Below are 23,502 nucleotides of genomic sequence, written 5' to 3'. Positions count from 1 at the left end.
GGCTCTGTTTCACTGCCTAGCAGCCAGGTGGCGCCCACTTCAGCGACTCCTTGGGTCCTCTTTCTCTTTAGGCAGTAGGGTGCTGGTTTGCTTGGCTGCTTGTCCACTGTCTCAGAGAAGGCTCGGCTCCTTAGATATCTGCCTTCTTCTCTGGTTCACTGTCAACTAAGCTGCAAAGTCCCCTCTTTATACTTCCTGCCCTGCCTCGGTACTTAGGCCAACGGGGGCAGGATGGGTAGTGGTCCCTCACTTTCAAGTCCAGAGGGAGGCCACTCTGCCTCACTACAGTTAGAAAATAAAAAATGAGGCAAGCAATGGCACCATTTAGTGGTGAGACTATATAGTAAGAGTTTCAGAATCAATCCACTGAAAGTACTCTGCTTCCTTTGCTGTTTGGAGGCATGTCATTCCTCTGAGTATAGACAAAGCTCTGACACACTTTCATTTTAGGACCTTCCAACTTTCCTCTTCTATTCCCTCACCTTGAGCTCCCTATCTTGCTCTTTGTAATCCCAGGACTTTCCCTCAAGTGATGATAACAGGAAATGTTGCCTTCTGTGACTTATGAAAATAGCATAGTATTCTATACCTATGCTATATGTTCTTTTACTGTGTTTATCATATGACCTGAGCACCATCCAGTAGCTCATTAAGAAATGTGATTATACATCTCTCACATGTTTGTTCTCTCATCCTCTCCCTAGAGGGAGAAGTGTGTGCAGTGAAGTGTCTTGTTTTGGTAGGGTGGTTGGTTTTTTTTTTGGTGGGGTGTATTTTTTTAAAATATACCTGTTGCTATGTGTTTATTAGAGAAGGCAAGCTCAAAAAAATGAACCTCAGCGAGGTTTGTGATGGTACTTTGTTCCTGAGGGAGTTGTATGGTATGAGATTCTACCACCCTTACTCACTCAGAGTAGTCCCTAACTCCCCAGGTAGTCCCAATCAGTGGTAAGATGTACTACTCAATGTCAGTAAAGATGACAATCTGGATCACTGGGAAGAAACAATTATTCTTTTTCACAAAGAAATACATGTGTGGGAAGCTGAGCAAAAGAATTTCAATATGGGACATCAAAATAAGTAAATATACAGACTTTTTCAAACACTGGATTTATTTGAATCCATGGTCTGGTGCCAAAATGCATGATCAGAGATTTGGTCAAAAGTTCAGAACTTATCTCTTTTCATTTATACATTAGTTGCTGAATGCAGAGCACACTCAGTGAACTTACTCAGAGGAATCTGAAAAGGCTATTAAAGGTTGTGGCTCTAAGTAAAGACAGCATCTCTAAGTCTGATTACGGATGTGGTTAGACATAAGAGTACATGAAGATCACTCGTATTCTCTGCAGATATTGGAGTTGTTGCAGAGAGGTACCATAAAAAGTGGATGTTAGAGATGCCAGAAAATTAATTTAAATTGAATATGTCATTCTCTCTCCTTTATTTCCCTTCTCCGTCACATCTCATTGATTCCATTTAGCTGTCTTTTTGTATGACTGTCCCTAACATGGATTGCAAACACTTCAGGGCAGAGATCTGTTTAATTGCTTGTAAAGTGACTAGCATTCTCTGTGCTATATGAATGGTGAATAAAAATTTTCATTCTCCTAGAACCAGTGTTCAAGGATATATTTGGAGTTTCCCTACCTTCCTTTAAATCCACCTACATGTACTTGAGAATAGAGTCTGGGTGGCTCAGTGTTCAAAGTACCTATAGTAAATGCATTTAAATAAATAAACAAACAAGCCCAAACCTCTGAATAGTTTTGGTCATCTTACAACTCCTCTTCCCATCCCCAAAATATCATTAACCAAAGAAACTCACTAAGATATTAGATAGGAGGTTTCCTATCATAGAACCCATGGGGCACACTCTTGATATAACTGTTGATTTCAGTGTGGCTACATTAGGGATACTTTTGGTCCCAACACATAACACTTTTGCCAGATATTGACAGCAGCAAAAAGGTTCAATTTTTTAGGGGGTTTCTTAAAAACTTAACTGAGCACTTTATTCACACAAGCAGCCCCATTGCATGAAAGGGGCCTGGGCCTGTTCTCAAAAACTCTGACAACCTGGCCAACCACACACAATGTTTTTAATTTTTTTAAATGGTTAAGTTCCATTTTCAAAAGTCACTTGAGTGAAAATCAATTGACTTTCTATGGGACTTAGTGTCCTGAATGCCTAAATGACTTAAAAGTGACACCTAACTCCCTAAGTCATTTAGTCACTTTTACCTACACATTTTAGCTTTGACCATTCCTCAAAATGGTTGGGGAATAGAACTCGGCTATAAATAGATGTTGAATATTTTATCACAAGTGGTCTCATATTTTCTCTTCCTGCATTTAAATTAGTGAAGCTAAATATATTCTACCAGTAAGTCATTAACGTGGTAGTCAAAATGCATGGGGCGCATCATCACAACTTGAGAGGAGATTAGCATATCTGTAGGAAAAATACTAAAATTTCACATAGTTGACAGATCATACATGTGAGAACTCTAGAACATAATGAACCTCCTTTCCCCTGCTATGGGTTTATAATATGTCAGTGCCAATTTGTACAGTGCCTTACAAAGCCTGTAGACTCTAATCCCAGATGATAATAAGGAAGTATTTAATGGAATGGTTGTGAATGGTGCTGAAATTGTCCACACTTTGTCATAAATGTCTCTCTTTCTCTATAAATGAAATTGCTTTTCTTGTTCATTTTCCTGGTTTAAAAAAAAAAGAGCCATTTATTATCAGAAATCTGTTCCCATGCAGGTACTTGTAGACTGTGATTAAGTCACTTAGGTAGACTCAGCTTTTTTAGTTTCTCACTATAAGGCATATTTAAAAATTGCTCTCACTTTTACACTATTTCCAGGCTACGTAAGTACATGCTGTCCACCTAAAATTCCCACTGTAGTTTTCAACTGAATAAGTTATTCTTCACTTGCTCTCTTGAGATGTTTTCAGCATTGCTGCTCACTGTTGAACATTTGCAGAACAACAGTGAACAAAGTAATATAGTGGGATAAAATTGTGCTTGTCAGAATAAATATGTTGTTTAGAAGCATACTGCAATAGTCTTGCTTTCTCATGGCAGCTAGTATCAGAGGGGTAGCTGTGTTAGTCTGTATCCACAAAAACAATGAGGAGTCCGGTGGCACCTTAAAGACTAACAGATTTATTTGGGCATAAGCTATCATGCGTAAAAACCCACTTCTTCAGATGCAGTGGATTTTTTTACCCATGAAAGCTTATGCCCAAATAAATCTGTTAGTCTTTAAGGTACCACCGGACTCCTTATTGTTTTCATGGCAGCTAGAGTCCTGCAAAGAGGAGATGAAAACCAGGACTACTGGCTTTTTATTTGAAATTTATCTTTAGCTCATGTGTCTCTTGGATTCAGGGATCTTTGAGTCACATCTAAGGGGAAGATGAATTTTTAAAATAAAGAGATTCCTTTAATAGTGCTTTGTGCTTTTTTAAATGCTGTTTTAACAATTAAATAAACAAAGCTACCAAATTAAATCAATCCTTGGACTGAAACCAGATGATGCAGTTTATTCTCCCTTCCAAAGATTCTTTTGTCATCTGTTTTACTCTGTCGTATCACTCTGGATGAAGAGGAGCTATATGCACTAAAACGGTATAGCAAACAGAAGTGATTTTCTTAATCAGTTTCAATAACACTTTCTGCTCAGTTCCACTGATGCAAAGGTAATTTTGAATACATTCATTCTTCTGGCTGTGCAGCAGAAGTACCAAATGCAAATAAAATATGTGATAACTGAAGAGAAAACTCTACAGGGATTAGGGCTAGAGGAGGTGAAGGGCAGAAACTCAGTTGCATGGGAGGATTTTCCTGAAGAATTTCCACAGCTGCCTATAAAAGTGGAAACTAGGGAGGCCTGCACTGCTTAATGCTGAGGATAGTCAGGCTACAGCAGGAGGGGTATGAAACGATTCCTTAGCTTGCTGCATGGTCAGGATTTACTGAATCCCTAAGGTCATGCAGATAAACTCCTTGCCTTCTCCACAGATATTGACAGCCTCCACAGAGTGCAGGTGGGACTGGAGAAGTCTGAGGGTCCAGGCTTAGGACCCCACTGTGAGCCAGTCCCTATACAAGTTAGTAGGTGGGTTTCAGTCTGAGAACTTGCAGGGCCTCTGCTGCCCCTTCCTTGCCCCCAATTGCTAGGAGGGGGAGGGAGATAACTCTAGCTGTGATACGCACTCCATCCAGTCTTATTCAGACTCTTGAACTCTCGCTCAGCAATGAAGTAGTTACTTGCCCAGGTAGTCCCACTGACGTAAGTAACTACGCACCACTGGTAGAAAGGGGTTCACAAATCTGGCTTACAGGTGGCTAGATTTTGAATGTGAAGAAAGACCGTAGGACAGAGGCTTTTTTTTTTTTTCCTCCAAAGATAATGTGGCCATTTTCACTCATTTTTTTCTCCCCCTGTTTTTGTACACTGAACTGGTGAAGGCAAGTGAGAATAAGGCTCCAAGCCTCCATTTTTTGGTGGCAATTGAACTAGAGAAAAATAATTTGGGTCTGTTATCCATGAAAACACGTCAGAACTTTGAAACAACTGCAGTAGAAACATTCTCTGAGGAATCCATCCCAGGTTTTACACAAGAAGCAATGCATGTTAGGATAGGATGTTATGGGAGTATTCAGTAATACTGTGTAGATAAGACATCCAGGGACACTGGAATCAAATAAACTTCATTCTAATTTATATATCATTGCATTTAGAGTGAGTCTAAGTGTATTAATTAAAAGTTTCCAGTAACGTAGGACATGAATTTCACTTTTGTTTTTCTGCCGGGTTATGATTACACTGGTCTACAATTTTTGAGAAGTCGTCTGCTTCAGAGATAAAATGTGCTATTTATTATGTATTTTGATGTGCTGAATTCAAATATGACAATTAAAACAACTGATTGGCTACTGTTTCTAAGAGATTTAAGTTTTTACATTTTATGTCTATGTATATTGTGTAGATAGTAGAGTTTTAATCATAAATTGTAAACCTAGGTCTTTTCATGTGTTTATGGTTGCTTTACATGATAATATTTCACCTGTCCTGTTTATGTAACACTTTGAAAATCAGCAAAAGGGTTATAGAAATAAAATTGATTATGAAACAAAAGGCAAAAAACTATTCTGTACATAGTTTAGTCCTATTCAGTGTCTACTCGGCGCTTCTTGGCTTGTCTCTTGTATTCATTCAATGGAGCATCTCTTGTCACTGTCCAGCAATAGTCTGCAAGCATTGATGGGCTCCATTTGCCCTGATAGCGTTTCTCCATTGTTGCAATGTCCTGGTGAAATTGCTCGCCGTGCTCGTCGCTCACTGCTCTGCAGTTCGGTGGAAAAAAATCTAGATGAGAGTGCAAAAAATGTATCTTTAGTGACATGTTGCAACCAAGGCTTTTGTATGCCTTGAGGAGGTTTTCCACCAACAACCTGTAGTTGTCTGCCTTGTTGTTTCCGAGAACATTTATTGCCACTAACTGGAAGGCTTTTCATGCCGTCTTTTCCTTGCCACGCAGTGCATGGTCAAATGCATCATCTCGAAGTTCACGAATCTGAGGACCAACAAAGACACCTTCCTTTATCTTAGCTTCACTTAACCTTGGAAATTTTCCATGGAGGTACTTGAAAGCTGCTTGTGTTTTTTCAATGGCCTTGACAAAGTTCTTCATCAGACCCAGCTTAATGTGTAAGGGTGGTAACAAAATCTTCCTTGATTCAACAAGTGGTGGATGCTGAACACTTTTCCTCCCAGGCTCCAATGACTGTCGCAGTGGCCAATCTTTCTTGATGTAGTAGGAATCTCTTGCATGCAGAGAAAACAGCAGTACTTTGTGTATCCAGTCTGCAGACCAAGCAAGAGAGCAACAACCTTCAAATCGCCACAAAGCTGCCACTGATGTTGGTCATAGTTTATGCACCTCAAAAGTTGTTTCATGTTGTCATAGGTTTCCTTTATATGGACTGCATGACCAACTGGAATTGATGGCAAAACATTGCCATTATGCAGTAAAACAGCTTTAAGACTCATCTTTGATGAATCAATGAACAGTCTCCACTCATCTGGATCGTGAACGATGTTGAGGGCTGCCATCACACCATCGATGTTGTTGCAGGCTACAAGATCACCTTCCATGAAGAAGAATGGGACAAGATCCTTTTGACGATCACGGAACATGGAAACCCTAACATCACCTGCCAGGAGATTCCACTGTTGTAGTCTGGAGCCCAACAGCTCTGCCTTACTCTTGGATAGTTCCAAATTCCTGACAAGGTCATTCAGTTCACCTTGTGTTATGAGGTGTGGTTCAGAGGAGGAGGATGGGAGAAAATGTGGGTCCTGTTTGATGGTACAGGACCAGAAGTTTCATCCTCTTCCTCTTCCTCGTCTGACTCAAGTGAGAATGATTCTGGTGTATCAGGAACCGGCAGTCCTTCTCTGTGGGGTACTGGGCGTATAGCTGATGGAATGTTTGGATAATGCACAGTCCACTTTTTCTTCTTTGACACACCTTTCCCAACTGGAGGCACCATGCAGAAGTAACAATTGCTGGTAGGATCTGTTGGCTCTCTCCAAATCATTGGCATTGCAAAAGGCATAGATTTCCTTTTCCTGTTCAACCACTGGCAAAGATTTGTTGCACAAGTGTTGCAGCATATGTGTGGGGCCCACCTCTTGTCCTGATCTCCAATTTTGCAGCCAAAATAAAGGTGATAGGCTTTCTTAACCATAGTGGTTATACTGCGCTTTTGTGATGCAAAAGTCACTTCACCACAAACATAGCAGAAGTTATCTGCACTGTTCACACAAGTACGAGGCATCTCTGCTCACTTTGGCTAAACAGAAATGTGTCCCTTTGCAAAATCAAACACTGACAAATAAGAGAGCACGACACTGTATGATTTCTAGAGCTGATATAGGGCAATTTGTTCAGCAGAGTGATGTAAGCTTCGTTATGATTGCATCATCCATGACTTCTAGGAATAACATGATGCAATTCATATCATGTATGACGCAATACCAGCTTCAGATTGCATCATTCATTGTTTTGCCTAAAAAGCAAGTACTGTCCAAACCCAGTCATAGATTTATTCATAGATCCAGTCAAAGATGTATTTTAGTCATTTCTGGTTTAAATTGAGATCCCTTCCCTTTATAACTCACTTATCCTCCGCCATTCCCAAGTCAAGGGTCATATATACTGACTCAATAGCATATCTTGAAAACTAGAGCCAATCAACAATTTTAAGCATCATTTTTGTTCTCAGTTACCCAGAATTATTAAAGTTTGACTACATTCATTTCAGAAGCATTTTGGCTGTAGAGCAGTGTTACATGTGCCAGGACATTTCAGGATCAAATCTCTGTGCGCAACTTCCATGACAGCATGCAGAAAATACAATTGCATATTTGTACATGCACATGCACATAATAAATCTAGGCCCGAATCTAGCGCAGCACTTAAGCATGTGCTTAATTTTAAGCTTAAGTACTCCCACTGTCATCAATAGGACTACTTAAGCACATTTTTAGTTTAGGTGTGTAAGTGCTTTGCTGGATCAAAGTCCATGTGCACATGCAAGTACCCAGTCTTTGCTATGTTGCAGTTAAGCTATTTATGTGTCCTCTTGCAAATCTTTAATATTGAGAGAGAACAACCCTTTTGAAACTGCATTAATTGAGCTTTCAGAGGTTCTTCAAAAATCTACATGAAGAAAACCAAACAAACCCTCACCAATGCACGAATGCTGACAGCTATTAATATTGTAAGCAGCCAATGTAAATCCCACCAGTGCAAACTCAGTAGAGTGTTTGATCAAAGTCTACAAAAGATGAAGCTAAGAAAGACAGGTAAACACGCAAGCCATATTACATAGGCCATAATGTTCTTTCAGCTGTTATATTTTGGGAGAAAAATGTTAAATAATAGTTCAATAAACCTTTGATTTGGAAACATTTTTTTCCTTAAATCATGTGGAAGGTTAAAAAAAAATGCATGACAAAACCCCAGTACTTGTCCCTGTTGAAATCTAAAAATGTCAGGCTTTCATGTGAATTTCATTCTTAATCTGTGCATTTTCTTATCAAGTGTTTTGTGGGGAGGGGTAGCTATTGAAGTAGTAACTGAAGGAAAATACGGTTTGTGTTTTTGTGAAGTGCCTCTTGTACACTTACTCCTAGAATTCAGTCAACATTTTTTTTTGAAAGGCTAGAAAGGGTCACTGCAATGAGGGAAAAACATATTTTGGAATTCCTTCTTGTATTGTCAGCTGTTTGTACATTTAATGAGTGTTCTGAACTGCCATCACAGTAAATACACAGCACTGCTGCCAAATCAGATGGGATTTAAACCTGCCATAATAATGTTTTTATAATTACAGAGGAATGTGGGGTGGCCTGTGGTAAAGAAAACTGAAATTGGACACATTGAATGGCTTGTCTATACATAACTGTTAAGTTACCACTTGAAATTATTTTTGCTTTAATAGTATCTTCTGTATCCAGTCTTTGCTGCTTCATTCAATTAGCTGTACTTAGACCTGGCGCCAATAGGGTCCACTGTTAAGCATGGAACTTTGGCTCCAGAAGCATTAAAGCATACATATTAGATAGCTTAAACTACACAAGTAGGCATATGAATAGACAGACAATGCTAGATCTAGAAGAAGAGAAAAGGATTAGTTTGTTTCATGAGACATAAGCATTTGTTACATACATTCAAGATAACAAAAATTTAGCTTTGTGGATTTTACTGGCTGAAATGATTCTCTTCTGCTGTTTTTGTTATGGCTTTGTTTCCTTGTGGGTGTAAGTTTCAGAAGAGATGTAACACAGTCATAGCTCAGGTACATCTCCCACCTAATTAAAATAAAACCAGAAGCAGTGAGCTTATTATCCACAAATTGGATTGGAAACTCTGTTCTTTAATATGAGTGTTCCAAATAACAAATGTGCCAGATGGAAGGGGGGGGAAAAAAAAAAAAAAAAACAACACCAGAGGCATTAGTTGCATGTATATACCCTTGAAAATATTATTACTTAGCTGAAAGTATTTGCTGAATTTCACTTTCAATATTCTTGGCATGGTTGCAGTAGGAACTGTTTGCCAGTTTTCTAGGTTCTGTTTAATTCTTGGTAGATGATTATTGTTTCAAAACTAGCAAATAGCAAGGATAAAGTAATGCTTATCTGATGCATTTTCTGTATGTTCAACTGCAGAGTCCTTCTTTTGTCCTATATTGGATCACAGGCATATTCCTGAGATGAAAGCATCACAATTCTTTGAACTTTTAAAATCTCATTATGTAAAGAGTTAATTAGCAAAACAATGTTTTCTAATGTACAGTACATGTTCTATCCTTTGCACGCTGTGAACATTTTAGACAATAGGGCACATGAGCCTTTCAGTGTCCATAGCTGGACAACAGTTATTCTTCAAATAAACAAACTGTAGTATTTTTCTTTAATATTTTGCCTTTATTCAAAGGTGAAGCAACATGCCTTAGTGAAAAACTTTTGCTGGGTGCCGTTCCATGCTGTTCGCTTATCCATGTTCTTTTCAACTAGCTCAGAGTGAAAAACAGACATGTTTTGAAGTCCTGAGAAAGGAATCACCATGGAACAAAAAGTTGCACACAATACCCCAGGATATCTTCTAAATCTTGAAGCAGGTGCCTGAGGTAATAGGGAAGCACTCTTAAAGACAGATAATCCTCTGACCCTGTTACTATATACTGAAACAAACCAGAACTGGAAAGAGCTATTTTATATGCAGCCTTACAGCCAAAAATGTAATCACTCAATTATTTGGTTGGAGCAGGGAAATATTTTGGTTGCCGCCGCCAGCCCTCCTACCCCCATCCCCACCCCCTGAATACCTCAAAGTAACTGCACTATATTCTTATTATAAATTGCATTAGAATGATGGAGACTTGCAAAACGATCGGCAAGTTTTAATTTTAGACGTAGCTGGACACATCCACTGAAACTGGAGCATCCACACTTTGCCCAACTGGAGGATGTTTTGGTAGCTTTCCAGAAGACTGAGTGTCACCCTTCATTTGCATAAAATTGAGCATATTGCAGCTGCCTGCAGTTTTATACAGAGATATGATCTGTGAAAGTCCCAGCTTTCATGCTTAACTGAACCGATCCAGCTTAATATAAGAGAGACCAGACATGCTGGGGCCTGTATTTTCCACAGGATGCTGATGAGGGCAGCCACCAAACAAATTGTGGAACTCTGGTATAACACACTGAGCTGCATTTTGGACACCCACTGTTACCTTCTTGTGGTTGCTTTTTTTTTTTTTTTATTTCAACTGTTTAATTTATTTTTGTAAACAGTGAATTTTTGTTGGCACAACAGTGATGTATTTATAACACTGGCAAGACCAAAGAATGGTGCAGGCAGAAGCTGTAGAAGCTTCTTCCATGGTTCTGTCAGTGTACCTCAGTTAGAATCATAGGGCAGGCATATCAGGGTTTGACTTATATTTCTTGCCTCAGAGGAATGAATTCTCTGCACTTTTTGGTGGGGCAGGGTTTCAGACTGCAAATCTAGGGATGGGGAGGCTTGAAATCCGACACAGAGCACTCTCAGTGTAGAGGAGAAGCCTCTGCAGCTGCAAAGCCTATCATGCTTATGGAGCAATATAGATATAAGAGTAATAACAGACATTAGGGACCTTAGAGTATGTCTACACATAAACCTCTACAGTGGCACAGCTGCGTTGCTGTAGTACTTCAGTAAAGACACTATCTATGCCGCAAGAAGGAGTTCTTGCATTGGCGTAGATATTCCACCTCCCAGAAAGGCAGTAGCTAGGTCAATGGGAGAATTCTCCCATCAACCTAGTTCTGTCTGCACGGGGGTTAGGTCAGTTTAACTGTGTCACTCAGGGATGTGAATTTTTCACACCCTTGAGTGATGTAGTTATACTGACCTAGTTTTCTAGTGTAGACCAGGCCTTAGAAAAGATGTTAAAATATCTGTTTGTTTAGTACAGTAAAGGGTTACTCACAGGTGCTGACTCCAGGGCTGGAGCACCCACAGGGAAAAAATAGCGGGTGCTGAGAAACCACCAGCAGGCCCCTATCAGTACCTCTCCCTCCCCACAGCGCCTTCTGCCTGCTGGCGGGCCCCGCCAATCAGTGCCTCCCCCTCCCTCTCCATGCCTCCCGCCAGTCGCGATCAGTTGTTTCGTGGCGTGAAGGAGGCTCAGGGTGGGGGGAGGAGTGAGGACGCGGCACGCTGCGGGCGGGGAGGGGGAGAGGGCGGAATGGGGCAGGAAGAGGTGGGGTGGGAATTTGGCCTTGCGGGAAAGGGTGGAGTAGGGGTGGGGCCTAGGGCAGAGCGAGGGGTCGGGCAGAGCGAGGGGTCAAGCACCCCCTGGCACATTGGAAAGTCAGTGTGCATGGTATTATCTACAGATGGTGTCATGAGTGCATCATTAACTAACTGGGCACCTCAGACCTACACTATCTCTAGACAATGCATATCTTTCTGTCTGTCTTTCAAAATAATGAAAAGAGTAGTAGCATGTGGATGAAAACAGGTTCAGGCACACATGGCTGGCCACTGGAAATAAGGAAACACTTTATGCACCAAAAGTTTTTGATTAAATAAAAAAGTGCAAAACTTCCCCAAGATTTGAAGAGATTATTTGTTGCCTCTCATTTTGTTTGAAAAAAAAAATAGCTGCTTTTGGGATGGAGGGAGGGAAAGGGGGAGGTCACAAAAACCACACGAACAGACAGTTATAAGCCTTTTTTTTCCTTTGATAAATAAGTAACACTACATATCCTCATTACCTTATGGGGTTCTTTCATGTGGCAGACAAAGGCATAACAATATGGGTGGCAGGTATCAAAATCCAGGGCAGGCTAAGCCTCGAGGCCCCACCTCCTTCCCCCTCTCCCCTGAAGCCGGCAGGAGCTCAGCTCCAGCTGGTGGCCTGGAGCTTGGGCCAGCCGGGGTGGGCGTTGCCCTGGGCAGCTTGGGCTGGGGCTCCTTCGGCTGCGTGGGGGCGGGAGGCACGACTTGGGGCTCCTCCGGCCGCAGGCAGAAGGGGCAGGACCAGCAGGTTAGCCTCCCCAATGAGGGAGTTCACCCGCCATCCCTCGGTCCCCTCTGGCTGGCAGTTAAGTTAAAAAAAAATTCACACTGGAAATAAACACAACATTTTAACAGTGAAGGTAATTAACCATTAGACCAGATTACCAAGAGAAGGAATTAAGTCATCCTCATCTGGAGTTGTTTGATTAAAAATCGGATGTCCTTTTTTTTTTTTTTTTTTTTTTAAAAAGCAGTATTTCCAATGTTTGTGATATAATCGTGTGTGGTGATATTTGGTGGTTTTCTTAGAGCCCCAGCTCCTGGATTACTGTGATTATGTGAGATTCTTTTAACATTTATTTAACAACAACAATAGTTTCTAAGCCTCATGGTTGTGGGGAAAAACTTGAAAATGTGACCTATGATGTTTAGTTGTTTGACTCATGCTTTTTGAACGCTTGCAGTTGGCAATACTCTGAAAGATATGCTTTGGCTCAGCCACAAGTTATTGGGCTCACTAGTGCCCACCTCATACAACAGGGAACAATCATTCTCTGTACTGTAGTAATTACTGTGTGAAATTCTATGGCTTGTGTTATGCGGGAAGTCAGACAATTATTTTAGTGCTTCCTTCTGGAATTATCCTATGAATCAAACCATTGTGCATTATACTACCAAATTAAACTTTGGTTACATTTTGCTTGGCACTAATTGAAATCTATCTTTAACACCAAATACATCATTTCACCATTGCCAAGGCATTCTTGGAATATATCATGTTTATTTACATTATGCCACCCATAAAACTGACATTTTAATGTATCTCAAGGTATGTCCTCAGAGTTCTAGCATTGGTGTCCCGGTGTAGATGTGTGTGGAATAAAATGTAAACTAACTGAAATGATCCTTGGTATGATATATAGTAATAAATTTTCAGAAGGAAAGCATCTCTGTTTGCAAGTGCATGTTGCAACCATGGATTGTTACCATCATTCCACTGCAAGTAGCTGTGCTTCTGTCTTCTTGACTGCAGGTGCAGGTTGGAGAGATGGGAATGCAATTATTCAGATTTACATCTGCAATTCATTTTATAGGAACAAAAACTGAGGTGCAAATTGAGCCTGCGAACAACTGTCAGACTACAACCCAGCTAAAAATAGGTTCCTCAGTGTGGCTGTCTCATTGCTACTGTTTTACAATAAACCTTATGCTGTTTTGAACAATGACTTTATGAATATTTTGTGACCACTGTTGCTGGCAGAAACCCTAAAGCAAATATCAGTTTGGGGAAGCATCATTTTAAATTATCCTGATATGCAGGCAACACTTTATATTTAATGGAACCACAGACAACTGCAAATAAGTTCTGTACTACAGCGCCAAGCTGTTCAAGAATCCTACATTCTAAAACAATTTGGAATATCTCTGAAGATAACTATAACTCTGAATATCCCTCAACTAGATCTCTTTTAAAACCCTGTTTTGCTCAGTTCCATTTGCTTGGTCTCCTATAATCATAAAGTACTTAGGCATTTAGTAGACTACTGTAGAGAAAACTCTCTCTTGCATAACACTTAAGAGTTTTAAAAATCTTAAAGGAGTAGGTACACTTTGAAGAGAATGATGCAGTCCCTCAGTTTCATTTCTTATTTTCCTGTTTCTTAATTTCATATTTTGATGGACTCTAAAAATATTTTACGTAGGTGACAGATAAACTGGGTATCTGATCTTGGAAGACACTGTATCCCTCCTGTGGAGCTCCCTAAATTAATTGGACTCTAAATACCTTACAGGAGGCACTGAGTAACACACAGGATTGGGACCTAAATCTTAGTGTCCTTACTCCATGTTTTCCCTCTTCTTGCTGTTTAACATGAAGGAACGTCAGTGAAGGGTAGCATTTTCTATCTAGGTTTTCACAGAGCCCTTAGTCACCATAGTACCCGAGCATCTCACAAACACAATAAATTATACTAGCAACACCCCCGCGAGGTAGGGTAATGTTATAACCATTTTATTTGTGAGGAGCTGAGGTACAGAGAGAGTTAATGACTCGCTCAAGATCAAATATGCAGTGGTGATTTAGCTGTGTTGGTCCCAGGATATTAGAGAGAGAAGGTGGTTGAGGTAATATCTTTTATTGGACCAACTTCTATTGGTTACAGATACAAGCTTGTGAGATTACACAGAGCTGAAGAAGAGCTAGGCAGTTGAGTTAAACATGCCAGCTGATTTCTACCACCAATAAATAAAGGCTCTTTTCAGCTGAAGCAAACTTGATACAAATGAACTATAAAATAATGAGCCATTTCAGAGGTTTTCATTCTCTAGGCCAGTGATGCACAAACTTTTCTCCAGTTGTGCCCCTCTTGCCATTTACAGAATTTGTCAAGCTTCCCCCTCTCCCTGTTCCTTGTAATCTGAAGTAATCTCTTACTTGTGAGCTGGGCAGCCAGAGAGCAGCAGCTGCTGGCCGGGGCATTGCCAACCTTACTCTGCTCTGCTGCTGCTGCCTTCAGAGTTGGGCAGCTGGAGCGTGGCAGCTACTGGCCAGGGCGTTCATATTTGCAGTGTGGGAGGAGTATTTTTTCAATCCCATTCCTGCTCCGCCCTGCAATACCCACTCGGGTTTTTATCCTGCTACCGCTATTATGGCAGCAGGTCCTGCAGGACCCATGGGATCCCAGTTTCTTTGCACCCCCCCGCAGAGAGGGACGGGGAGTGTGCCCTCCAGTTTGTGCACCTCTGCTCTAGGCAATGTAAGGGAAATGTGTTCGTGTGAGATGTCTCGTGAAGAAAACATATTTTAATCAAACTCTGATATTTTAAATACAAAACATGAGTAAACAATATTAAAGGTGAGCGATCCTTTATCCCACAAGAAAATTCTATTTTTCAGGTAACTGATGCCATCAAATGCCAAGGAATTGTGTGAGCAGTAATAGGCAAACTCAAAAACTTTGGACATTCAGCATCGATAAGCACCCAAAAACATGCATACTTAATTGAAGTTTATCTAAACTATCTGAAGTCTCTCGTTTTTATTATTTATTTATCATGGTGTCTAGGAGCCCCAGTTCTAGACCAGCACCCCATTGTACTACTGGTTGTACAAACACAAAACCAAAGGACAGTCCTTGCCCTAACCCTGGTACCAGACAAGAGTCAACAGGTGGGTATACACTGATAGGGGAGTACAAGTAAACAATGAGATAATACTGGTTAGCATGATAGGCTGTGGTCTCTGCACACCAAGAGCTTAACTGTTGTCAAGTATTTTGTAGGTATCACAGAAAAGGAAATGACATTTTGGCACTTCCGACTCCAGGAACAGAAGTGCGGAAGCATGTGAACATAATTAAAAACAAAAGAGTTAACTAAAGTTTTTGAATCTCAGAAAATGTACTCTGAGTTTAGTTTGAATTGAGGGCAAATTGCTTCTGTGGATCTTATTTTATTCTTGTGTACCCATCCCCCATAGTGACTGGGTCATTTTGACAGTCATTCTGTGTTTAGTATCTGGCTATATAAACTCTGAAATTAGGAACAGAATAAGCCACCATGTAGGTAGGTGACACTGTTTGATGGTCAAATTTGATCCTTAAATTTATACCTGGGAGAGGTCAAACTCTGCAATGTTAGATTAATGCTATGCATCCTGCTGGATTGATTATTGAACTATCTTTGCTAGCTTGCTTTGAATAATTTGCCTACTAGGAGCATTATCATCCTGTACTGAAGTGAGTAGGAGATGATTTCATGGAAGGCTATGACCTTATTTTATAACCATTTAAAATGATAATAAAGTTTAAATGATTATTTTTATTCTTCTAAAATAGAAAGTAACTAACTTACGCAAAAAGAACATGGATCATCATGACTTTCTTGTAGAAAATCTATAGTCTACAGATGCTGCTATATTCCTTAGTTATACAGTACAATGACTTTGTGATGGTGGCTTTATCTAAGGTAAACTGTATTTTGTTTGGTAAGTAAAAAGAAAAAAAATGAATACAAGCTTTCATTTTGAATTGAATTGAGTAGATTGAGATCAATCTGCCGCTTAAACCATTTTTGAGTGACTCATCAGGGAAGGATTTTATGAGGGGCGGGAGAAGAGAGAGAGAGAGAGATATCACTGAAAAATACACCAATCTGTATTTCATTCATAAAATTCATGACAAAATAATTGTGTTGGGATTCTTGCCTGATGCTGCTATCCTATTGGGCCAGATTGCGAAACCCTTACTCACACTGACCTCAATCACAAGTAGTCTCATTAATGCTTAAAGGTCTACTTGTGGTGTAAGGTATTAGACCTTTTGAGCCAGGGTGGCAAAAGCTAGCTCTTCATAAATATTGGGTGAAATGCTTGCTCTAATGACGTCTATGGGAGCTTTGCTATTGACTTCCAGGGGGCCAGGATTTCAACCATTGTTTCTGCTTCTGATCTCTGGGGCTTAGCTCTGAAAGGGATTTCTCATGTTAAGTGGGACCTTCATCTAACCCTTTGTCTGTGTAACATTCTGTCATTTACTTTTTTTTGCTGATCATTATTAATAACAATTGTGAAAACAATTAATCTTGTATCTGAAGCCATTTTAGTTATGGAAATTTAATTCTAATATAAAAAGCCAATTTAAATTTTAAACCCAAGAGTAGAAATAACTGCAAATACACCTCTACCCCGATATAATGCGAATTCGGATATAACGCAGTAAAGCAGCACTCCGGGGGGCGCGGCTGCGCACTCCGGCAGATCAAAGCAAGTTCGATATAACGCGTTTCACCTATAACGCAGTAAAATTGTTTGGCTCCCGAGGACAGCGTTATATCAGGGTAGAGGTGTAGGTACATCTGGCCAAGCATTTTTAGATGACTATCCTATATATAATTTCTGTACAAAACATTAATTGCAAACATAGGGGGACATTGTCACTTTACATTCTACTCTGGCAAGGAGCTGTGCTTTGTTGCACTGCTCTAGGACCAGCCCAGGGAAGCAAATTGGGATTCAAAGAGCCATATTTTTGCCTCCTGGCTTCCTTAATGGTCCGGGGAGGAAGTAAATGGTTCTGGGTGCATACCTGGTGTAGCATATGTCACTCAGTGTACTGGCACAGATGTATTGGCTGTTGTGTTGGTTGGGAGACAGCTTCACACAGTCCCTGTCCTCCTACCTTCACAGAGTGAGGAGGGAGAAGCTTCGCTTCTGTTCCTATCATGCAATCTGTGGTACAGATAGCTCACACAGGAGAGTAGGGAGGTGCCTTATTCCCCCTTACTCCTTCGTGCCTACGGTTATTAGCAATCTGGCTGATAATTGAAATTGCTAATGAACAAGAACTTTGTATATTTCTTTTTACACGTTTGTAACAAACAATTATACACTGAAGGCCAGATTGTGGCCTGAGTTGCATGTCCATGAAGGGACATAAGGAGGAATAAGAGCTTGGGTCCTAGTGAATAAAGGGGTGTGGTGCACCTTCTACTTCACCATCCTTTAAGCATATGGGTAAGGATGGGGGAACTCTTGGCTTTCCTCCATCCTTTCTCCCTCATCATATTCCAGTTGCCACAAAACTTATTGGTAAAGGCCAGGGGCGGATTATTGTTCCCATAGCTTCATGGCCACGCAGCTCAGGCCACAATCTGACCTTTAGTGTACAGCTGTTTGTCATTGTAACAGGTTGTGCTCACCACCATAGCGCCTCCTGCTGTTTGCTCCAGGAATTAGTCTGTCCATCAGCAAGGCATCCTTCTCTTGGGGTGTCTCACTCTCCGTCGCTGCTTCTCCATCATCTCTGCTGTCTGTGGGGACACGTGTCACTTCCGGACCGTGGCGTCCTCTTCAGGGCACGGCCCTCCGGCTGTGCCCCAGCTCCATTGTCTCCCCACTTCCGGGGGAACCAGCAGTCCTTCGCCCAGCCTCTCGCCACAGTGGTGAACTGCAGCCCCTAAAGGCCCTAACTCATTTCAGTATAGGCAGCCGGTTTAGTTTTTAGCCGACTTTAGTTTTCCTGTCAGGTGAGTGATAGTTACTGGAGCTAATGGTGCTTGGCAGTAACTTGGTACTTGACTTTTCCAAAAGTCCATGTACTGTGTTTTATTCATGAATCTTTGTTCATTTGGGACTATTAGCTTTCCATAGGTGAGCACCTATACCTAAAAGAACATAAAAAAGGGAAAAGTTAACAAGTGACCATTAAATAGCACAATAAAGGGTAATGAGGTATGTTCACCTGTGATAAAAACACAGTAGGAGGTATATAAAAGGAAAATATTTTAAACTACCTGACACATTAGTAGGAAGCAGTAAAATACCTACAGGATGAAAGTTCAGAGGTATCTGAACTTGTTGCAGCTTGGAATCCATTCCTTCCATTTTAAGTTATCACATAATGTTATGTGAGTGACTATGACCTAATTTCAACAGATACATAACACATTTAAATTGTTTTGCCCGTAATATGTAGCAATGAACCAAGTAGAATAGCATCTAACTGCAGATATAACTGTAAGTAGCTTATAATTAGAGCGGAGAGAATAATTTGCAAGAAATGATTTATTTGATGCACTTAGCCCCTTTTTCTGCTTGCCAGATCACTATTGCCTTAGATTTATGTGTTGTTCAAAATAATTCATAACTTTTTAACTTTTTTTCATTTTGTATTGTTTGCTATAACACAAACAGAAGCTCACTTCTTCTATTCCTGATGGGCCTGATTCTGCCAAGATACTCATAGTGATTAGTATCTTAATTTCCCTTAAAATTAATTCCATTACTCTTAGTTATGCACTCATGTTCTATATTAAGCAATTACTCTCCACCTTGGTAACTTGCCAGCAAGTAAAAGAAGTATGGCTTGGATGAATGGACTATAAGGTGGATAGAAAGCTGGCTAGATCATCGGGCTCAATGGGTAGTGATTAATGGCTCCATGTGTAGTTGGCAGCCGGTATCAAGCGGAATGCCCCAAGGGTCGGTCCTGGGGCCGGTTTTGTTCAATAACTTCATTAATGATTTGGAGGATGGCATGGACTGCACCCTCAGCAAGTTTGCAGATGACACTAAATTGGGAGGAGTGGTAGATACGCTGGAGGGTAGGGATAGGATACAGAGAGAACCTAGACAAATTAGAGGATTGGGACAAAAGAAATCTGATGAGGTTCAGCAAGGACAAGTGCAGAGTCCTGCACTTAGGACAGAAGACTCCCATGCACTGCTACAGACTAGGGACCGAATGGCTAGGCAGCAGTTCTGCAGAAAAGGACCTAGGGGTTACAGTGGACGAGAAGCTGGATATAAGTCAACAGTGTGCCCTTGTTTCCAAGAAGGCTAATGGCATTTTGGGCAGTATACGTAGGGACATTGCCAGCAGATCGAGGGACGTGATCATTCCCCTTTATTTGATATTGGTGAGGCCTCACCTGGAGTACTGTGTCCAGTGTTGGGCCCCACACTACAAGAAGGATGTGGAAAAATTGGAAAGAGTCCAGCAGAGAGCAACAAAAATGATTAGGGGTCTGGAGCACATTACTTAAGAGGAGAGGCTGCGGGAACTGGGATTGTTTAGTCTGCAGAAGAGAAGAATGAGGGGGGATGTGATAGCTGCTTTCAACTACCTGAAAGGGGGTTCCAAAGAGGATGGATCTAGACTATTCTCAGTGGTACCAGATGACAGAACAAGGAGTAATGGTCTGAAGTTGCAGTGGGAGGTTTAGGTTGGGTATTAGGAAAAACTTTTTCACTAGGAGGGTGGTGAAGCACTGGAATGGGTTACCTAGGGAGGTGGTGGAATCTCTTTTCTTAGAGGTTTTTAAGGTCAGGCTTGACAAAACCCTGGCTGGGAGGATTTAGTTGGGGATTGGTCCTGCTTTGAGCAGGGGGTTGGACCTGAGGTCCCTTCCAACCCTGATATTCTATTATTCTATGATATTTAAACCTTTGATGGAGACTGTAATGTTTCCTTCCCTCCTTAGCTGTAACTTAATGAAGCTATGTATATTTATCTTTTTTCATCTTTTCTCACAAATCCTTCTTGTCAGGTCATGATCATTTCTGTCCCTCTTCCCAGAACTCTTTCTCTTGTTAGTACTTGTTTTTACTGAGGTGCCTAAAACTAAATACAATTATCCACATACAGTCAAATCACATGCATAGTGGGTTGTAATCTCCTTGTTTTTTGAGGCCTTTGCACATGCGACTTAGCTTGTTGGGAATTTTGTTGATGAAATGTTTTTCATTGGAGAATGGGTCTTTGTCAAAACCAAAACTTTTGATAGTAAAGAGATGGTTTGGATTAATTTTTTTACTTCGAAAACTTCTGGGGAAAAAAGCTTTGAAATTGTCAAAATGTTGTGTCTAAATTAAATGTCTAAATGAAAATATATATTTTTTCCAGTTCTAAACAACTTCTTGTTTCGAAATGTAAGCTAATTATAGTAATAAAATTAAAACAAAAAATTATCTAAATAAAATATTTTGCTTCACCTGACCTGAGCCATTTTTTTTTTGTTCATGAAAATTTGAGATTTTGACTTTGTCCTACTTTGAGATGGACATTTTTTTTAGGTCTCCTAAATTTATTTCCCACCCAGTACTAGTATGCAAATCAAATACTTTGGCCTTATATGCAGCAATGTCACATGGTAGACTCATGTCTAGTTTGTCTGTCACCGGTAGCTCTCTTTCAATGTTACTTCTTCCTGAATACTGATGTTCTCCCTCCCATTGAGTATTTGTATTTCAAATGATTTCTACCGACATATTAGACTGTCCATATTTCTAATCTCTCCAGGCAGCACCACTTCTCCCAGTTGTGGATATATTTCCCTTCAACATTAACCTTTTTTTTATGGTCTGTTAGCCAGTTTTGAATCCACATGTTAGTGTTCCTGTCCAAACCAATTTGAATTAATTTTTAAATTAATATTTCTTGAAACAATTTCAGATTCAACAGGCAGAACAGTGCCAGGGATAAGGGTCAGGTGGAGTAATACTCAGCCAGGGCTGCCACCTCCCTGCCCCTTCTGTTATGTCCCAATCATCCCCAGTAGTCCCCAGGCAGCCCATCCTGCACCAGCACTGGGACTGCGTAAGGAAGGAATTCCAGGAAACATCTAGCTTGGGAAAAGACCTCAGCTGGCAGGAGCAGCTATACAAGCTGCTGCAGCAAGCACTGTTGGACACTGATGATGTAATGAGATTATCCTTTCTACAGTTGTTTCTCTGAACACAATTTCCTCTTTGTTGATTGACTGCTGGCTCCAGTTCCTTCCTGCCCTCTCCCTCAGTCTCTTCACATTAGCCTCATTTTAACTGCCTTCTGTGCTCTCTCCAACTTTCCTATCTATTTTCTTCCCTCACATCCTATTTCTGAGGGCAGGTCTACACTGCATCAGTGCTGCTGTAGCATTTCAGTGAAGATGCTAGTACACCGGTGGTGGGGAACCTGTGGCCTGCAGGCTGCATGCAGCCTGTCAGGATAATCCGCTTGCGGGCCGCCAGACAGTTTGTTTACATTTGCATGACTGTCTACAGCTCCCAGTGGCTGTGGTTCTCCATTCCCTGCCAATAGGAGCTGCGGGAAGTGGCACGGGCCACTCCGACATAGTGCTGTTTACACCGGGGTTTAGGTCAGTATAATTGTGTCAGAGGTGTGGATTTTTCACACCCCTTAGTGACATAGTTTTACCAATGTAAGTTTATAGTGTAGACCTCACCTCACTGTCTCCTTTTTTCCTTTCAGCTAAAGCATTCCTGCCTTCCCGCTTCACTCACACTGCATTTTATAATACATTTTGTATAAAAAAAATTAAAATTCAAACCTGCAAAAATATTTTAAAAATTTGTGGCAACTAGCAGGCCATTTGGAAACCATCATTCCAGTCACTCTGCTTATATGTTCTATCCCTTCCTCCCATCCTATGTGTGACTTGTCTATTTAGATTGTGAATTCTCCAGATCAGGGACTAACTCTTGCAGTAGAGTGCATAGCACTATGGGTTCCTGATACTGGGTGGGCCTCTAGGCACTTTTGGAATACCGATAGTTACTACTGCTACTAACAAAACACAGGACCAGACTGTGGCTTCAAGCCGCTGTCTGTAGTGTGCAGGATACAGGGCATGTTGTTGTGAGAGTGCCATGAAGAGCTGGTATCTCTGCCAACCTTTGCAAGTTCTTCTCTGTACTGTCCAGGAGACTGGTGCTGCTGGTAGCACTAGTCCAGAGCAGTCCTTGTATTCTGGGAGAGCAAAGGTTGTGATTGTGGCTGATCCATACATGGGGGTGTACAAAAGTGGTGGTGGTGGGGTGGGTGTAAAGTTTATTGCATATACAGACAGAGCTTGCAACAATCTGGCTAAGGGTATCAAATATTTGCTAAAATGCAAATAGGTAACATTTTACTGCATTCCTTTCAGCAGCTAATTTTGTAAATCTATGCAAAAAGCAATCAAGTTTGCTAGGAGCAGTACTAAAGCATGATGGTTTTATACAGCTCTATATATCCACTATTCCCTTTTTTGGGGCGGGGAGAAAGGGGGTATTTATGCTGTTGCTCTGTTCCTAAGATGACTCAATTGATTATTTTAAAAATAGCTTCTTAAAATTCTGAGCTCATGCTTCTAGTTAGCATTCAGCTCTTTTATGCAGCGTGTGAATTACAGAAGATAAGAATCCATAAACATTTAATTCAAAACACTAAGATGAACCTATTTTCCAGAGCACAGGGAGGATAAGCCAGTAAAAACCTGAGTAAAACCAAAATATTGTTCCACTGAGGATAGTTGATAACCAACCAGAATATTCTGCTGACTAACCACAGGGCCAGGGCTGTCAAACTCTTCCCAAACACTTTCAGTCCTGCCATTTTCTGAATGGCTGCTGAGTAAATCACAAACAATAAGCAAGAACAGTAAAGCACCACAGCTCTTCCTGCTAACTGTAGTGAATAGACAAAAGACAAGTCTGTAGGATGTCACTTTATATCCACTGTTTGGACAACAGTCAATTAGACTTTACAGTGCAAAGCAATACAGAGGCTCTACTGCTCTGGATACCAAGCCAAGCAGGTGATTATTTTTACTGGTAGGCCATAAAAGCAAAATACTATTATTACAGAATTTTTGTCCTGTTTCTTTCAAATCTTGGCTGCATTATTATTTCACAGCAGCTGCAGAGATAACATGTATCAACACTGTAGGAAGAGGCACACATTACCTGCAAGGCAGTTGTTGATTGGGTATTTTCATTATAAACGCCACAATGCTCAGGGTTTTTAAACCTTGGCTGTTTCAGAATGGTTGTCAGCTGGTGTGACATTTCATTTATTTGATCAAATTTAGATTTTTTTTAGAAATAGTTTTAAAAAATATAATCTTTTTTTGTACATG

The 23,502-nt window shown here is 40.7% G+C and overlaps 1 long non-coding RNA gene across 1 annotated transcript in view; it reads right to left on the bottom strand.

Annotated features, from left to right (window-relative positions):
- Nucleotides 1-12,778: 12,778 nt before the first annotated feature.
- The window catches only part of LOC117870813, a 34,726-nt gene continuing 24,002 nt past the window's right edge, over nt 12,779-23,502 (bottom strand). Inside the window, exon 3 of the long non-coding RNA XR_004644045.1 lies at nt 12,779-18,267. This is a non-coding gene — a long non-coding RNA (uncharacterized LOC117870813). The remainder of the gene's footprint in view (nt 18,268-23,502) is intronic.

This window comes from Trachemys scripta, chromosome 1 (assembly GCF_013100865.1).
Source record: "Trachemys scripta elegans isolate TJP31775 chromosome 1, CAS_Tse_1.0, whole genome shotgun sequence".
Taxonomy (NCBI): domain Eukaryota; kingdom Metazoa; phylum Chordata; order Testudines; family Emydidae; genus Trachemys; species Trachemys scripta.
The sequence above is the reverse complement of the archived record's forward strand: the minus strand, read 5'-3'. Positions and strand labels throughout refer to the sequence as shown.